Source organism: Dermochelys coriacea, chromosome 5 (assembly GCF_009764565.3).
Source record: "Dermochelys coriacea isolate rDerCor1 chromosome 5, rDerCor1.pri.v4, whole genome shotgun sequence".
Classification (NCBI taxonomy): domain Eukaryota; kingdom Metazoa; phylum Chordata; order Testudines; family Dermochelyidae; genus Dermochelys; species Dermochelys coriacea.
Window position 1 is genome coordinate 119220346 of NC_050072.1, and position 17149 is coordinate 119237494.

General features: G+C 41.5%; 1 long non-coding RNA gene across 2 annotated transcripts in view; it reads right to left on the reverse strand.

Annotated features, from left to right (window-relative positions):
- Positions 1 to 9654, reverse strand: part of LOC122460308 — a 380240-nt gene extending 370586 nt beyond the window's left edge. Inside the window, exon 1 of one of the 2 annotated variants that reach the window (XR_006281552.1) lies at positions 9479 to 9654. This is a non-coding gene — a long non-coding RNA (uncharacterized LOC122460308). Of the gene's footprint in view, positions 1 to 6897; positions 7041 to 9478 lie in introns of those variants that run through there. The other variant, XR_006281551.1, reaches the window with a different exon arrangement.
- Positions 9655 to 17149: the final 7495 nt, after the last annotated feature.

Consider the following 17149-nt stretch of genomic DNA (forward strand, 5'->3'; position numbering starts at 1 on the left):
GAGCAGCCACTGAAGGTTAGTTAGTTGTTTGCTTTTGGTATGAGCAAGTAGCAAACCACCACCCATTCCAGTGGAAGTTGGAAGTAGAGAAGAAACTGTGGCATTTAAGACTGTCGCATTTAAGACATTATTCCTTCACTATGATTTTGAAGGCACATCTACATGACACCCAACACACAGGGCTTGTGGTAGAACAGTCATACAAAAACAATCAGTTCAATGAAGCTATACTGGACCGTTATGATAAAGGAAACAAAACTAATGAGGTGCTCAGTGTGCATCTAAGGACATACCATGGACAATTTTTCTATTACATGAGAAGCAATAGTGACCAAGTAGAGAATATAATGCATATGCCCAAGGGGCTACAGTTAAGGTTGGAGATGGAACCAAATTAGCCACAGGTGCATATTTTATTATATGAATTTATTATATATATGCGCCGCCTGCCTTCACTCCTAAACTTTCCTAAAATACATCAATTGTAATGTGCATGCAATACAATTTCCAGAGGTTCATAACCAAGTGAAATCAAAACTAAATGTCATCAGAACACTCAAAAGCCAAAACAAACTTTCTAACCCCCCAATTTATTTTAGCATTGAGGTATTCTGAAATATACATTTAAAAATAGGAAGTGATTAAAGCGTCAACCTCTTCTTGCTTCCAAATGGTTAAACCATTTTTGTTCAAGTTTTCCAGAAAGTGTTTCATTCGGGCACAGACCAAGCCTGGAAGATTCCAGTCTCAGGAGGTGAAGTTTTCAGAAAGGTATGAGGGGGAAAAAGGGTTTAGAATGGAAGCCTTTCTGCAGCCCTGAACTACATGGGTTGTTGATGGTCCCAGACATCTGTTGACTTCTTGTTCTTTTAGTTTGTTTAGCATATTGGCGGTAACATTTACGATCTCCTACATTACATTGTTGCATTGTGTTGTTTTAGATAACATAATACTAGTTTGTTCAAAACCAACTGAAAGTTATCGGACTACTGAGATTCTTGTACACTTTTCCTCCTGCAATCCTTAAGGCAAACTCTTAAGGCATTCAAATGAGCATTTTAGCTGATTAAAGGACTAAGTAAAAATTGAGCAAGTATTTCAGGATTGGTTCCATTGTATCTAAATCATTTTTAAAAGCTGTTTGCTATAATATTAAACATTTTCATAGGCTGTCATAAGGTCAAAGCACTGTGAAAACATTACATTAATCCTAACACAACTTCACCTGTCTATGACACTGAAAGGAACTGGTCCAGAGCCACACAGGAATCAGTGAAAAAGCCAGGATTAAAACTCACAACTGCCCGACTCCTAATTCTCTGCTTGTTCCTGTGGATGACAGTTTCTCCAAGCTAGTTTCCATTGCATAGGTTGCTGTACATTATGCTTGGAGTCTAACCTTGATATTATTAAATCCTTCTACAATAGAGTGAGTGTTCAGTGCTGTTTGATTATTTCACAATCAATTTTGTATATCAAGTGTTGTATGCATATTGTTTCTTGGATGCATTTGTTTTCTGGACTCCAGAGTTGCTTTGCTATTCTTCAAGAAAAAGGACAAAATAAAGATGCAAAAAAGCAAGCAATATTTAGGTACAATATGTTTTTTAATTCTATCTCCTTAACTCTGCTAGGTTTGCCCACATCTCCATCTGTACCTCTTATGGCCAAAGGCAATAGCTGCATGATAATCTGGATACTCTAGATACTTTAGAGATGTTTCTTTTGGTTTTACTATAGCTAAAACTAAATAAATCATTCTTCCTGTCAAACAGTGTGAAAAAATCCTGACAGTATGGGAATCAACTATATAAACATAAAGGGTCACATATATCCCTGGTACAATTCGGATTTCAATGGAACTGGATCAGGCCCTAACAAGCTGAGTTCTTGCCTATTCCAAAATTAAGTAGTTTAATTAGCACTTGATTCACTCACAGCTCCTAAGAGAAGGACTGTTAATCAATTTCAGACTAGGATGATTTTTTTTTAATCTCTATGATGTCAGCTGGGTTTGACACTAGTTCCTCTTCCATAATAAAGATGCTTAAGCACTACTCCCAATCACTAAATACTAACTGATGGCCCATCTTTTAAATATTATAATCTAGTTACATGCCTATTTCCCGCAAACCCATTTAAAGAACATACAAGGGGAACAGAATATGGAGTATCCAATGAAAAAAAAATTAAAAAAAAAATAAAAATCTACAAATGCCACTGGGATGCAAAGATTGACATGTTCTTGGGTCAGTCTTGCTTCATATGTTTATTTAGCATTACTGCTCTCCATATTGGGAATCCTGTTGCCCTGTTTCATGCTATTTTATGTAATCTTGTTTCATACGGTCATACGAGTAGTCATGTCAGCTTGATCTCTGACCCTGATTTATAGCTGATCTATTCAGGTGTTATGCAGCTGCCTGACAACAAGTTCTGTTCAGGCTTGCCAGCTAGCTGGCTTGGTATTGATGCCTTTGATTTTTGCCTCAGTGGTGAGCTCCTAATATACAGTTCAGATATTGACAGGAACATCTCACAAGACTTGATTTAGCACATAATGGAAACAGCATCATCTGCAGTAGTAAGTGGATTTGAAATCAAATGACACTTCACCTTTAAAAACATGAGGATTTACATTACCCATCAAACATGTAATTTAAAGGCATATTCAGAATGCCTACATATGCAAGTGTCCATCATAACTCATAGGTGCTTAGTGTATGAGAAAATATTGATACTATCCTTTGAGAAGGCTTATTTATTTTAATAGGAAATGATAGCCTCTCGAGGTTAAAAAAATTCTATGTACATTAAGTCACAACTCTGCTGTAAAAATTTTATGAGCCTTCCAAAAAAAAATGAAGCCTATAGAGAGTCTGTCATTTTCTATGAAATGTTATGTCAATACTAGCTATAGAACCCTCTCTATAAAATGCTTTTCCCCAAAGGGTGGGTTACCCTAACAAATCCGAAGGACAAACAGCTATTTTAAATAGGACATTCACTTCCATATCCATTGTAATGTGTAATTTAAGGCTTTGGAAATTAGCAAGAAAAAAAAATAGGACCAGTGGTAAAAATAGTGACTATTTCTGTGAAAACATTTGAAATGAAAACCCATGTTCAAAATTTCTTTGGTTTTAAAAGCCAAAAAGAAAAGTGTTCAGCTTTCACTCCCTCTCCTGCACCCCAGAAAGAGGGTGTAAAGAGGTAGGGGAAATAGAAAGAAGAATACACGGGACAGGTGGGAGACTTCTTAAATTTAAAAACTGAATTTTGGTTGAAAATCCATTTTCCACTGAAAATATTTCAATGAAAAAAAGTTTTCAGCCAGCTGAAATTTGATTCTGATAAGAGCTTTACAACTTGTAGTGAAGATAGCAAAACAAGGGGGAAAGAAAGAAAGAATTTTTTGCCATGTTTAGTGCTGGTGAAGTATAACAGACTATTGATAATTATGATTTATTTGGAGCCCACCAAAGGAACACAAAGCCTCCCTTGTCAGTTCAGGGACAGACCGCAGGATTCATAACTCCACAAATTATGGTGCAGGCAAAAACACTGAAATACAGGGAGTGACAGCCCTAGATTCTGAACTCCTCCCTTGTAGGTCATTTTTTTTTAAATAAACACAAAGTATTCTGTCATGAAGTTAAGTCACGGTGAGATGGCACAGATATTTAAACTATTTTATTGATTATAGAATGTTTGCACAACCGTTAAGTGATTAGCACCTTTTTCTATTTTTGATAGACATAATCTGTATGGTTGCTAGCCAGTGTATGCTGATAAATGCTTGGAATGGATATTGCAGGTAGAATTAAGTATACATATTATTAAGCATAAGTATAGCAGTTCTATAGCCCAAATTGGCCTGTGCTTTTGTTATAAGCCTGTACACTTATGGGCTACTTAGCATAACACTTTGTATTAGCTTCAGTAAGCCTTGGGTTGAATAAATAGGAAAACTATTATTTCCTCATGGCACCAGAAATGGAATGACCCTCACAAACTTAAGGGGCACAAACATGCCTCCTATTACCTGGAATGCATGTGCTCAGAAGATAAGGGTGTATCATGACCTGGAACACATGGGTTCAAACCAAAAGATAAAGGGGTACACCATGGTGACAGAAAATGGAAAGCTGGTTCATTAAATTCAGTTTCAGATGATTTATGTAGTACCTTGTACTGGTAAACAAGTTGGTTATAAAAAGAGGGTTTAGGGATGCACCTTTGGGGAGCACACCTTCTGTGTAAGGTGAATGTAACAACACTGCCTGGGACTGCTCTTTAGAGACTAGTATTGTACAGAACAGTGGCTCTCAACCTTTTCAGACTACTATACGCCTTTCAGGAATCTTATTTGTCTAGCGTATCCAAGTTTCACCTCACTTAAAAACTATTTGCTTACAAAAATATCAGACATAAAATACAGAAGTGTCACAGCACATTACTGAAATTGCTTACTTTCTCATTTTTTACCATATTATATTCCCATTGATTTATTTTATAAATATTGCACTTGCATTTCAGTGTACAGTAGATAAAGCAGTATAAACAAGTCATAGTCTGTATGACATTTTAATTTGAACAGGCTATTAAAAAAAATAAAAACCACCAGTACCACTATGCAAGTATCAAAATGATTTGATGTACCCCCTGGAATACTGCCACATATGCCTAGTTGAGAACCTCTGAGGTAGAACCATTTTTTCCCCTGTACCACATTAACAAACCTGGGTCATGGGTTATTTGGTCTCTTGAGTATATTTCATACCAAACCGAAAAAGTTGTGGTCAACCAATTGACTATACAATTTATCAACACTATTTTTAAACAGAGATTCATGGAAATCATATTTGGTAGCACTTTAAAACATAATAAGTGTATTTATTAAATAATTGTTAAGGTAGTTCTAAACTACTAGAACAAATTTAGAGCTGGAACACAGTTAACTGGAGGAGATATAGCGACAGTATCAAAGCTAGTCATCAAGGGCCCATTCCTACATCATAGAGACTCCAGGGGGGTTTGCTAGTGACCTCAGTGAGAGCAGAATCAAGCACTAAACCTTGCTTCAGCAAAGCTCTTAACACGATTGAGACCAATGGGTGGGATTTTCAAAACCACCTAAGGGAGCTAGACATCAATTGACTTTAGTGTTCCATGGCATTACTGGATTGAGGCCAAATTGAGCCAGTGGATTAGGAGTCAAAATGGAGTTTAGCCACTATCTTAACTTTTAGTTCTATGGTCAATGTGAACCATCATTTTACTATTAATAAAAAACATTTCAAATTAAATATTTACTAGACTAGGTGATGGAACTATATTAACCGTCACTGAAAAAAAAAAAGCACACAGAGGCCACTGCTATAGATCCAATATAGGTGACCTCTATGTCCTGCAGGTAATCTCCATTTCAGTGGAATATTCTACCCTTCATGAATCTTTAGTGCTATGGCACTTGAGACCTCTGTGCAGACATGCTCTGTACTTTCCAGTAATGGATGTTTGTAGTAGTGTTTCTGAAAACCATATCTTTGAGTTTGCCATTACAAATGGTCTGTGGATTTGTTACCACAAGATGCAAAAAGCCCTGGATTCTTTGTGAAAAGAAAGAACACTTTACATTTTGTAGACAATGAGCACAGTTCAGCTATAGAGCCTGGCCGCATAGATATACACAAAAGGATCCAGAAAAGGAAATGCAAGAAAGCTAACATAATAACCAGTGTTTTCTTTGCACGTATTAGCTCACTGTGCAATGTATTAAGCCTGTAAATATTTCTTTACTTGAAATAGGTGTTTTTTTAAAGTACAAGAACAAGACACCACCATATATCAATTTTGCAGCCATATCACAATTACTACTATCAAAACTTGGTTGAGAGTTGTTTTTTTTCCATGCAACACTAACATTCATAAAAATAAAAATTCATATGCTTTATATACATGCCATACACCATCAATAGAGACACGAGTCAGGATCTATAACAACTTTGACACTATGAGTAATCCACAACACATACATGATGTTTGAGACATTTGAAGTGCTGGTTATGCTACAGATTTTCTATTTGGCATCAGCCATCTCTGTCTAGCTAGTGACTTGCATGAGAGGACGACAGGAAAAAGATTACCACCAACCAACTAACTTCCTTTCCAATGCAGACTGTGTCACCACTCATGCCAAACATTATTCTTATCTGATACAAAAGACAAAAACATCACTTATATCATATGTATTATCAGCTGCTCTCCGGCCTCCACTAACCACAAATGAAATTAATGGGCAGCAGGTTTAAAACAAATTAAAGGAAGTTCTTCTTCACTCAGCGCACAGTCAACCTGTGGAACTCCTTGCCTGAGGAGGTTGTGAAGGCTAGGACTATAACAGGGTTTAAAAGAGAACTGGCTAAATTCATGGAGGTAAAGTCCATTAATGGCTATTAGCCAGGATGGGTACGGAATAGTGTCCCTTGCCTCTGTTTGTCAGAGGGTGGAGATGGATGGCAGGAGAGAAATCACTTGATCATTACCTGTTAGGTTTACTCCCTCTAGGGCACCTGGCATTGGTCACTGTTGATAGACAGGATACTGGGCTAGCTGGACTTTGGTCTGGCCCCGTATAGCCTTTCTTGTGTTCTAAGCCTACCTGCTCTACAATATCACCAGCTATGCAAACAGGCCTTCCCTACCTCAGCTTCCCCTCACACAGCTTTTCTATCTTTCTTAAGGTTTGACAACCCTTCAGCTAGATCATTCTCAGAGTTCAGTCCCTTTCGGGGGTAACAAAGGTCCCCAAACAAACAAAAGGTTCTACCACTCTATTTAGTCTCTTCTTCAGACCCCACCTTCTGTTCCTCTGAGTAGTTCCTTCTTGTTTACCTTTCAGTCTCTCCCCTCTCAGTCCCAGCCCTTTCAGGTTATGCTTCAATCATCCATACTCTGGAAGAGAGCCCCAACTCCCAGGCTGCATCCCTGGAGTCCTTCTAGACCCTATTTCAGGGCATTTTATGGGAACCCACATTGCCCCCCGTGTTTCTTCCACTAAACTGCCTTCCCAGATCTTTTATGAGGTCCAGCTGTTTCAGGCAGCCCCCTGAGGCTGGGAGGCAGCTAATTCTGGCACAGATGCAGCTGATTGATCAGGACTGGCTAGTCTCAGACCTCCTAGCCTTTAAAAGGACACCCTGTCACACAGTGAATTGTGCAGATCTGTGACCACCCTTCTACTTTCTTAAATGAGCAATTAAATAGTTAATAATATTGGCATTAAACCATTATCAGGCATGCAAGTTAACATCTCACCACAATGAACAGGACAATCTATACCTCTCAGATCTATTGTTCCAGGCTCCTTTCAGATTCTCATATAGATCCCTGCATTGGTTATCCTCAAAAGGCAAGATAAGTGTTTCTTCATAGCCATAACAGCTCAAGACTAGGAATGATCCACTCTCCATTTTGGGACCAATTTAGCAATTCTGCTTCAGGAATGATTTTATACCAATACAGATTAATCAGTACAACCCATTCTGCAGATGCAACCATACCAGTATAAAATGCTTACACTGATATAGAGCTTCAAGTAATAAACTATGCCAATATATAAAGAGAGCTGATATTCGCAAAAAAAAAAATGCAATTTGAGGTCAATTTTGTACGTAACACAAGTTTGCTAAATCATTTCAGCCAGGTTTTTTTCAGGCTAAATTCACAAGGGGACTTAGGTACCATTCACAAAACTACAGGTACTGCCCCTCCTCCCACCAATGCCCTACAGCACTCTCCTGAAATATGGGAGACACCAGTTTGTGTCCCCACTCTGCCTAAGTCAGAACAGGGACTGGAAACTGGATCTCCCTAATTGCAAGTGAGTGCCCTAACTATTGGACTATACCTTATTTTAAGGTAGATTTCTCAATCTTCCATTGAAGCTATTCCACATTATAGACATACTTATTCAATCAAAGATTGTGTGTCCATCCCCCTTCCCTGGTGAGTCCCCTAACCACCAGGCTATAGTGTCATTCTCATTCTCTCTTGCCCAATGAATATTTAATCATTTTACAATGTGGAAGAGATTCAACAGGAGATGGAGAGAATAATGGAATACCCTGTACCTCTGATAACTTTGTGAATTGCATTTCCAAATTGTCTTTGCTTTTAATAAAAGCAGAGTGAAGCCTCTATGGCCAGATTTCTAATGGTATTGAAGCATCAAAAAATGCAGATAGGTATCCAATGGGACTTTCAAAAGCCTCTAGGCACTTTGGAAAATCCCATTAGGTGCCTAGCTGCATGTGAGGTACCTAAAATAACTTTACAAACTTCGCCCTTAGTTCCCTTTCAGCAGGTCTCCTTTCCCTTACACCCCACTATCTCCTGCTGTTCTCAGCAGCAGCTTCCATGTTTTCTTTTCCGCTAATGCTGTATCAGCTAAAGTTTTAAACTGTTACAGAATTCCTCCCACTGGCTTTGGCTGCTGGCTTTGTTCAAAGTTTTATGGACACCTAGCTGGGCAATTTTGGATTACTTTCTCTTAGAAAAGCTTATATCAAGAGTATTTGAAAGCTTCCAATGTTGCTTTACTATGTCATTATTTATATTAAAATAGCACTGATGTGCCCTGTTTGGCTAGGTGCTCTATAAACACTTTAGAAGAGAGAGTCCCAGCAGCTGCCCCAAAGAGCTTAGAATCTAAACAGACAAATGTTGGGAGAGGCACAGAGAAGCAAAGTGACTTGCCCAGGTTATGCAGCTAGTCAGTGGCAGAGGTGCTAGAAGCCAGGACTCCTCACTCCCAGGCCAACAACCTATCCACTAGACTACATTACTTCTCCATTTTACTGCAAGAAAATTACACTTGAAAGAGTCTTGAGACCTCCTGAACCCCTGCTCAGTTGATCAGATAGGCCATCACAAGAAGGGAAATTCTGTCATCAGCAAGAGGAAAAAAAGAAGAGCGAATGATGAAAACTCTTTAAAATTACCTTAACCCTCTCTAATCACAAGCATAAAAATACTTTCTACTTGTTTTTTTATATTTCCACTAAGAATATTTGTTTCTTAAATGGAAGAACAAAAAATAAAACCAAAATATACATGTTTTAAAAAAGATAGTTAGAACTGAATGATATCTGAAACCGAAAAGGACATCTTCTAATAGGTGAAAAATAGACTCTCTAGAATTTTTATGGGGCCATTAATAAATGTCTCAGACAACTGAACACAATGGGCTTCAGTCTTCTGCCTCCATATAGAACTGAAATATTCTTTAATGACTCCATAAAGCAGTGGTTTTCAAACTTTTTTCTGGTGACCCAGTTGAAGAAAATTGTTAATGCCCAAGACCCAATGGAGCTGGGGATGAGGGGTTTGAGGTGCAGGAAAGGGCACTGGGTTTGAGGGGGGGGCTCAGGATTGGGGCAGAGGATTGGGGCACGGGGTTGGGGTGCAGACTTACCTCGGGCGGCTCCCAGTCAGTCGCACAGGGGTGCTAAGGCAGGCTTCCTGTCTGTCTTGGGACTGCTGACAGTGCTGCGCCTAGAAGTGGCCAGTGATAGGTCTGGCTCCTAGACAGAGGTACACAAGCGGCTCCGCACAGCTCTCGCCCACAGGCACCGACCCCTCCAGCACACATTGGCTGGTTCCCGGCCAATGGGAGTGCGGAGCCGGTGCTAGGGGCGAAGGCAGCACGCAGAGCCCCGTCACCGCCCCGCCTAGGAGCCAGACCTGCTGGTGGTCACTTCCGGGGCACAGCATGGTGTCAGAACAGGTAGGAACTAGCCTGCCTTAGCTGGGCAGCACCACTGATGGGACTTTTAATGGCCTAGTCATTGGTGCGGACCAGAACCTCTGCAACCTAGTACCTTACATTCCATGACCCAGTACTGGGTCGTGACCTGCAGTTTGAAAACCACTTCCATAAAGCATGACCAATCGTATCCTATTGCTTAATTAATTGAGATTGTGATTCTCTGCACTGAAATATATGAGATAAAGAGAAAACATGAATCCTGGGTCTGAAAGGAGCTGTTCAGGTTTTGGTGAGTAACTTCATTTAGACTTGTAAGCAAATGTTCATAAAAAAACAAAAACAGACAAACAAACAATCAAAAAACAACAACCCTTGTGGTGCCTACTACCTCCCTTTCCCCAGGGTTTTTGGTGGCCAAGCACCTTCAGAACTGGCTTGTGTATTTCCTAAAAACCTCAAAGGGGCCAGATGGGCAAAGACCTCCCCAAGCATTGTTACTTTATGTTCAGGTTCATCTAGGTTTTGCTAACTAGGTTGATGTAAGCTATAGTTTCTAGGCAAATACTTTTCCCCAACTGGGCAGACTTGTCCAGCACACAGCAAAAGCAGAATGAATACTTCCCTGTAATGTGTTCTACGTGGCAGGAGCATCACCATACATTATTCCCTGATATTAGTACATGTAATATTGCATAGAGGGGTAGGGCATAAGTGTTGTTGCCAGGTCAGGGACATGTACATACACAGACTTTGGCCCAGAGTCTACATCATCTACATGGAGCTCCTCTTGTAGACAATTCTGTTGGATATTTTTGGACCTGATTCTGGCTAGATTCATAGCAAGATTTAAGGCACATCTTTGTTCAGGTTTCCAGCCAATGAGAGACCTTGAAACACCTAAGCCTTAGTAAACTGGCTATTGTTTTCAATCATGGATCCTCCTCTCAAGGAATCTGGTGTGCTGGTCTTGCAGAGTCACAAAGTATATCCTCACTCTTTCGGGAAACAATGTTGCTGGAAGCCACCTTGACAAAAGTAAATGGTACTCAAATGCCACCATGAGGGTACTTTATAAATACATGTAAATCAATACAAGCAACTTAATAAATTAAGCTTATGGGAGTTAGGGACTCAATGGGAATTGGGTGTGGTAGCAGCGTTAGCTATGGAAAATCTCAGCCTTCATCTTTAATTGCTTCTTGCGCTTTCCTTGAAATATGTCGATACGATTTTCTTCTGGTCCTCAGGACACATTTTTTTAAGTGAAAGCAGGTTTGCCAAGTCAGATTTGCCAAGGATTTAGCTAAACCTAAGACATTTTTGTTGTTCAAGTAGGCCATAAGAAACAATTTTCAAACAATGTAAAATGCCTACTGTTCTTTCATGTTCATCATGCATATTGAATAAAATAACTTTCCCATATATTACAAAACAAGTAGACAGTAAACCCATGAAGACAATATCACTTCAAGTGAGGCCACGTACTCTCATAGTAAATGAAACATGCTAGGTAAGGGGAGCTCCTTCTGATAGTGTAGTGCTGTTTGATGCCATCTACAGCAATGGGTCACGGGGGGGACTTTTTTAAGTTTGACTAGGTTAAGTGTGAAATAGTACTACATGTTTCCATGGAACTGTTCCATTTCTTATTTCATGTAGCATCTGTAGACGGGACAAGCCACAGTCCAAGATACTGCAATCATTTATGTATGTAGAACAGTTACAGCATGAACAACAGAACTGCAACCAGGTCCAAAAGTACCCCACCACTATGCCTGGAGACAACACATCTAGCAGTGAGTGTAACAGATCCATAGATCTCTAGATCTACTCAGACTTTGGCTTCTCTGCTAGAACCCCAAGTAAGGGTGGCATTTGTGGGGTGGTTGGTGTGCTGTGGCCAACAGACAGCTATCTGCTAAGAAATGAAACAAGACTTTACCCAGACTAAGTAATGTGACACTCACCCACTCTTGGGCAATATGCATTTTTTGCCTGAATACCCTATATATTTTGTTGTTGCTAAAGGGCTATATCCAAAACAGATATAAATCAGCACCGCACCATTTACTACTATGGAGCTATGCTGATTTACAGTAACTTAGGATATGGCTCTTAAATATTTTCTTTACCAAAAAAAAATCATTTCTTTTCAACTGCACATAATATCTTCATACATGCTGGCCTGCAAGAGATTAAGCTCCATACGGTAACCTCAGACAATCAGCAGTCTTGTGTCCTAGAGTTTAAATAACATGTAGTAATAGAAGCATAATTATAAAACAGATTTCTAATATTATCTCAGGAATTAGGAACATGTTAAATGGGTCATTAAATTAGATGCAGAGAGAGAGAGAGAGAGGTCTAAATACTAAAGCAATAATTTATTATGCAGAGTTGTCAAATGTCCGAACAGACTTCTATCAATTATGCAGAGGAAATGCTACTGTCTCCTTGAAGGTTATATAACTTGCCTGACATTTGCTTTCCCACTCTGGTTTTTTTTATTGTTATGATTATTCTGTTGACTGCAGCTAGTGGTATCCACAGGCAAAAACCTATTTTTAAGTTAAGGTTGTGATACAGGTCAACAAGGACAAGGAAATTTAAAAGGAAAGTCATGGTTCCATAGATAATATACAATGTATAATGGAGGGCTATGATTGTGGCTCCAGACACAGCATTGAGCAAGCCGTGTGGAATAAGCTACACCAGCCCACAAGTAGCTTTGGGAGGCACTGTGACTCAGAAATACATCTCATTTCCTCTTTATTCCCAGAGAGGGCATGGGCAGAAAATGAACTGCTATGTTGTGCCAGCAGCAAGTTACAATATACCCTACCCTGGTTCAGGGCTTGTCTACACTGTGCATTGTTTGCACCACAGAGGTGTGAATTCTCATGCACACCAACTGGACCACCAACATTATTGTCATGCACTAAAAGTTCCCTGATGCACATTAATGTAGTGCTCAGAGTGCTACATTAATGCATGCTAGGGAGTTTTTAGTGTGCCCCAGACAGGTCCACATGGGCCAGCTGGTGTGCAACATGTGAGTGAACATTAGAATTCACACCCTGAGTAACCCTCAACTACTCCGGCCAGTGAGCATGGGGCAGGACAAACTAAACTAGAATAATTCATGTTTCCTCTCACCCTCCAAAAAAGGCCATAACCAGCCTCACTGTGCTATCTCAGTACAGTAATATTTGGCATAAGGTTGACAAAAAGGATTCATATCGTGGATTAAATATTGCTCTTCGGGGCAGGGATTATCCAAGAGAAGTGTTTGGAACATGGATCCCCCCGAAAAGCAGAAACTGAAATATTTCAGTCTAGAAATGTTGCTGTGGTGCCCCATGCTCCCGTGTTCCTCTGCAGGGCTGGCTCCCTGGTCAAGACTGCCCCTCCCCAAAAGAACCAGGGTCTCCGTTCTTGGGAAGGAGAGGCAGTTGCATCACAGGAGTCCCAAGGCTGCAGTGCACCACAGGAGATTTAATCCTGCTGGGGAGTGCAGCCCCCGAGGAAAAAGGGGACAGGAAGCAACAGAACTACACCTCCCACAAGGCACAGGGACAGCATTTCCAAATCAAACTAACATGTTGAAAACCCAGTTTGCCCCTCAAAAACAGCTTTATCAGAATATTTTCAACCAGCCCATCTCTTAAATGTATCAACTTTCATGGTTTTAAGACACTCATCACACACATTTATAACCCTTAAGTCTAACTGCTGAATTAGGTTTTAGAAAAGCAGAAAAATGGGTTATCCCTAGTGCTTAATTTGTAATGAAAGAGGTGCGGGGCTCGAGCCATTTTTTTTTACATTCATAACCTATGTAGCAAGCCCAGAAGTGCCCGGGCTCTGAACCCCCAAACCTAGAGGTGCTGGGGCTCAGCCATTAAGCACTGGTTATCCCCAAAGTGCTTTGTTAAAATTGATATTTATAACGCCAAATAGAGCTCCAAAAATTTTGAAGCAGTATATGATGCAGCTGGACTTAACTCCAGTTGTCTTCTTTTATTTTTCAGTACTTCATTATGACAGGTCTCTGATATAGTCGAGACTATAACCTTTGAAGCAATAGTTTTAATTATGTACTCACACGTTTATTCAAACTTGTCATTTGCAGATTGACTTCCTTCCAAGGTTATTTTTGGAGATCGAATTAAATCAGAGTCCAGACACACAAACTACCTTGGTATTTCATGCTGATATGAATTAATGAACCTTCAACAAGGGAGATTTAATATGTTCAGAGTTGGAATGCAAATGCTCAGTGGCCACCTAGTAAAATACTAACATACTTCTCCCCCTCCCCTTGTATTTTGCTAGGTAATATGGTCACTTCCAGAGTTTTGTGGAAATTTGTTTTGGGTTTATGGATCTATAATTAAGGATTATACTGGGCTGGATTAAGAGATAATACTGTTGTTCTCATTAATGAGTGTACCAGCCTTTAAAACACAGTACAAAAAGATGTATCTGCAGTGAAATATCCTAAGTAACATGAATATACATAATGGAAAAACTACTCTTTTTCCCTACATATTTAAATTATAGTTTTATTTTTTTTCTCCTTGATAGATTGTGCCGTCCTAACATGGTGGCTACTTTCTCATGCAAATAGTGCTAGTGACTTTAGTGAGACTCCTCATGTATGTAAGTACTCATCAAAAGGAGTAAGGATTGCACAATCTAGACCAGGGCTCAGCAACCTTTCAGAAGTGGTGTGCCGAGTCTTCATTTATTCACTTTAATTTAAGGTTTCGCGCGCCAGTAATACATTTTAAGGTTTTTAGAAGGTCTCCCTCTATAAGTCTATATATTATATAACGAAACTATTGTCGTATGTAAAATAAACAAGGTTTTCAAAATGTTTAAGAAGCTTCATTTAAAATTAAATTAAAATGCAGATCTTACGCCACCGGCCCGCTGGGCCCGCTGCCAGCCTGGGGTTCCATTCACCTAGGCCGGCAGCAGGCTAAGCGGGACCGGCGGCCAGGACCTAGACTGGCAGTGGGCTGATCGGCTCAGCCTGCTGCTGGTCTGGGGTTCTGTCCGCCGCTCCTGCCAGCCAGGGTCCTGGCCCCACTCAGCCCGCTTCCGGTCTGGGATCCCGGCCCTGCTCACATAGAGTGGATACCTACCTTCTCCCTGGTTCTAGCCCATTCCCTTCCACTCTCTCTGCACTGAGCTGACGGTGGGAGTGCCCTGAGCACAGGGCTGGGGGTGAAGGAGCAGGCTGGGGGTTGGGGTGTAGGGTCTGGCCAGGACTAGAATGAGGGAGGGGGCTCAGGGTTGGGGCAGAGGTTTGGGTGTGGAGTGCTTACCTGAGCAGCTCTCATTTGGTGCGAGGGGTGCAGGAGGGAATGTGCGGGGGATGCAGGAGCTCCTGTTTGGTGCTCAGGGTGGGGGTGGGAATGTGGGGGGTCTACGAGTCAGGTCATGGAGTGTGGGAGGGCTGGGTATGTGTGGGGGGTGCTGGAATCAGGGCTGGGATCGCGGGGGGGTACAGGAGTCAGGGCATGGGGTGTGGAGGCGGCTGGGTATGTGTGTGGGGGAGTGCTGGAGTCAGGGCAGGGTGCTGAGAGCATGTGCGGGGGGTGCAGGAGTCAGGGTATGGGGTGTGGAAGGGCTGGGTATGTGTGGGGGTGCTGGAATCAGGGCTGGGGTCGTGGGGGGTGCAGGGGTCAGGGCAGAGGGCTGGGAGCACCCTCACGACCCTAGCCCACACCCTCAGCACCCTGCCCAGAGCGACTCATGGCAGGGGGCTGGAGGGGATATGCCCTGATTCCACCCCCCCGTTCCCACAGCCCCGTCCCCACCTCTTCTCCGCCTGCTCCCCGGAGCAGCGAGTGCACTGCGGCTCCGCTTCTCCCCCTCCCTCGCAAGGGCCATCAGCTGGTGGGTGGCAGGGAGGGAGAGGAGGAGGGGCGGGGACCCCGCACGCTGGGGGAGGAGGCGGGGAGGGGAGAACTCACCTGCCCAGCAGCAGCAGCTGCCAGCAGGACCAAGCTTCTTCACCCTGCCCCCATGGGGGGGCCGGAGAAGAGCGGGTCGGAGCGAGCAGGATTTTTAATGGCACGCTGCTGCCTGCCGGGCCACAGCCTGGGTTCGGCAGCGGGCTGAGCGGAGCCGGTGGCTGGGACCCGGCAGACAGCAGTGTGTAATTAAAAATCAGCACGCGTGCCAGAGGTTGCCGACTCCTGCGCTATACCTATGACACACATCTCTGACACAACTGCCCTAATTTGGTCTCTCTCCATGTTATAACTCTGATGGGGAGGAGAGGGATGGGTTTATGGAACATACTAGTCTCTTTAATCAATGTGAGATTATTATAGAGAGGAATAGTGAGTTCCCTTTTCGCTATTCAAGCCCTGCAGCCTTGGCATTTTCCAAGACACAAGCCTTCAGTTCCTTCTGATTTTCTATCTGACCTTCCTAAATGCAGATTGTCTCAAAAAGCCTGATTCTGCTTAGTTTGAAATATATGGGAGTTTTTCCATTGATTTCAGAAGCAAGTAGGTTTAGACTCTGCTCCCTCAATTATTCTTACTATTCTAGTATTGGTTGCTGTTTTTGTCCATTTCCACTCCTGTCTGATATGTTCTCATTGATATGTAAGACACTCCGGAAGCTATCAAATACAGTTTACGTTTATTTCTAGTAGAAATTACTCATAGCAATGGGTTACAGCTAAAAAGCTCAATCTCCAGTTACAAAGGTTCTGTTTTAACTTGAGTGCAAAGCACCTCTTTCGTTTTTCAGAAGCTGAGTTGAAGTGGGAGCAGGCCAGCAAAATATTCTCTGATAGCCTGTGAAATTAGTTTTCCTAGTGTGATATCTTGGTATTCCCACAACTGATTTAGATTCAAAAATTCAATTTCTGAAGCCTTCAGATCTGAACCAAATCTGACTGCAGCTGGTTTTGTCCATCACAGGGTCCAGTCAGTCTCTTTGCCTGGCAGGTTTAGCGGCTCATAAATCTGAAGCCTGTTAACACTGTGATTGACCTTGTTCTAATCCACTATCATTTTTTGCATGTCTTTAATCCCTTATGTTTTTTAGCTCTATCTTCTCCAGAATCTGACTCACTCAGGAAAGTAGTTATAGAAGATTCTTTTAAATTAACTGCACAAGTACAATTTATTACAATTCTAACTGAGGGCTTGACTTTCCCATTTTAAGGGAGATTACCTTGACTTCAGGGCTGTCACTGGAGATGATCTAACTGAAGAGCATTATTTACCTTTTAGCCCCTCAACCACTGATGGAGAAAGCTACATGATGGGAAAATGGGCTGTGGGCAATGTCAGAATCAAGAAGGGGACATTGCATGTCACATTCTTCGTGAAAGAGCTATTCCAAAAA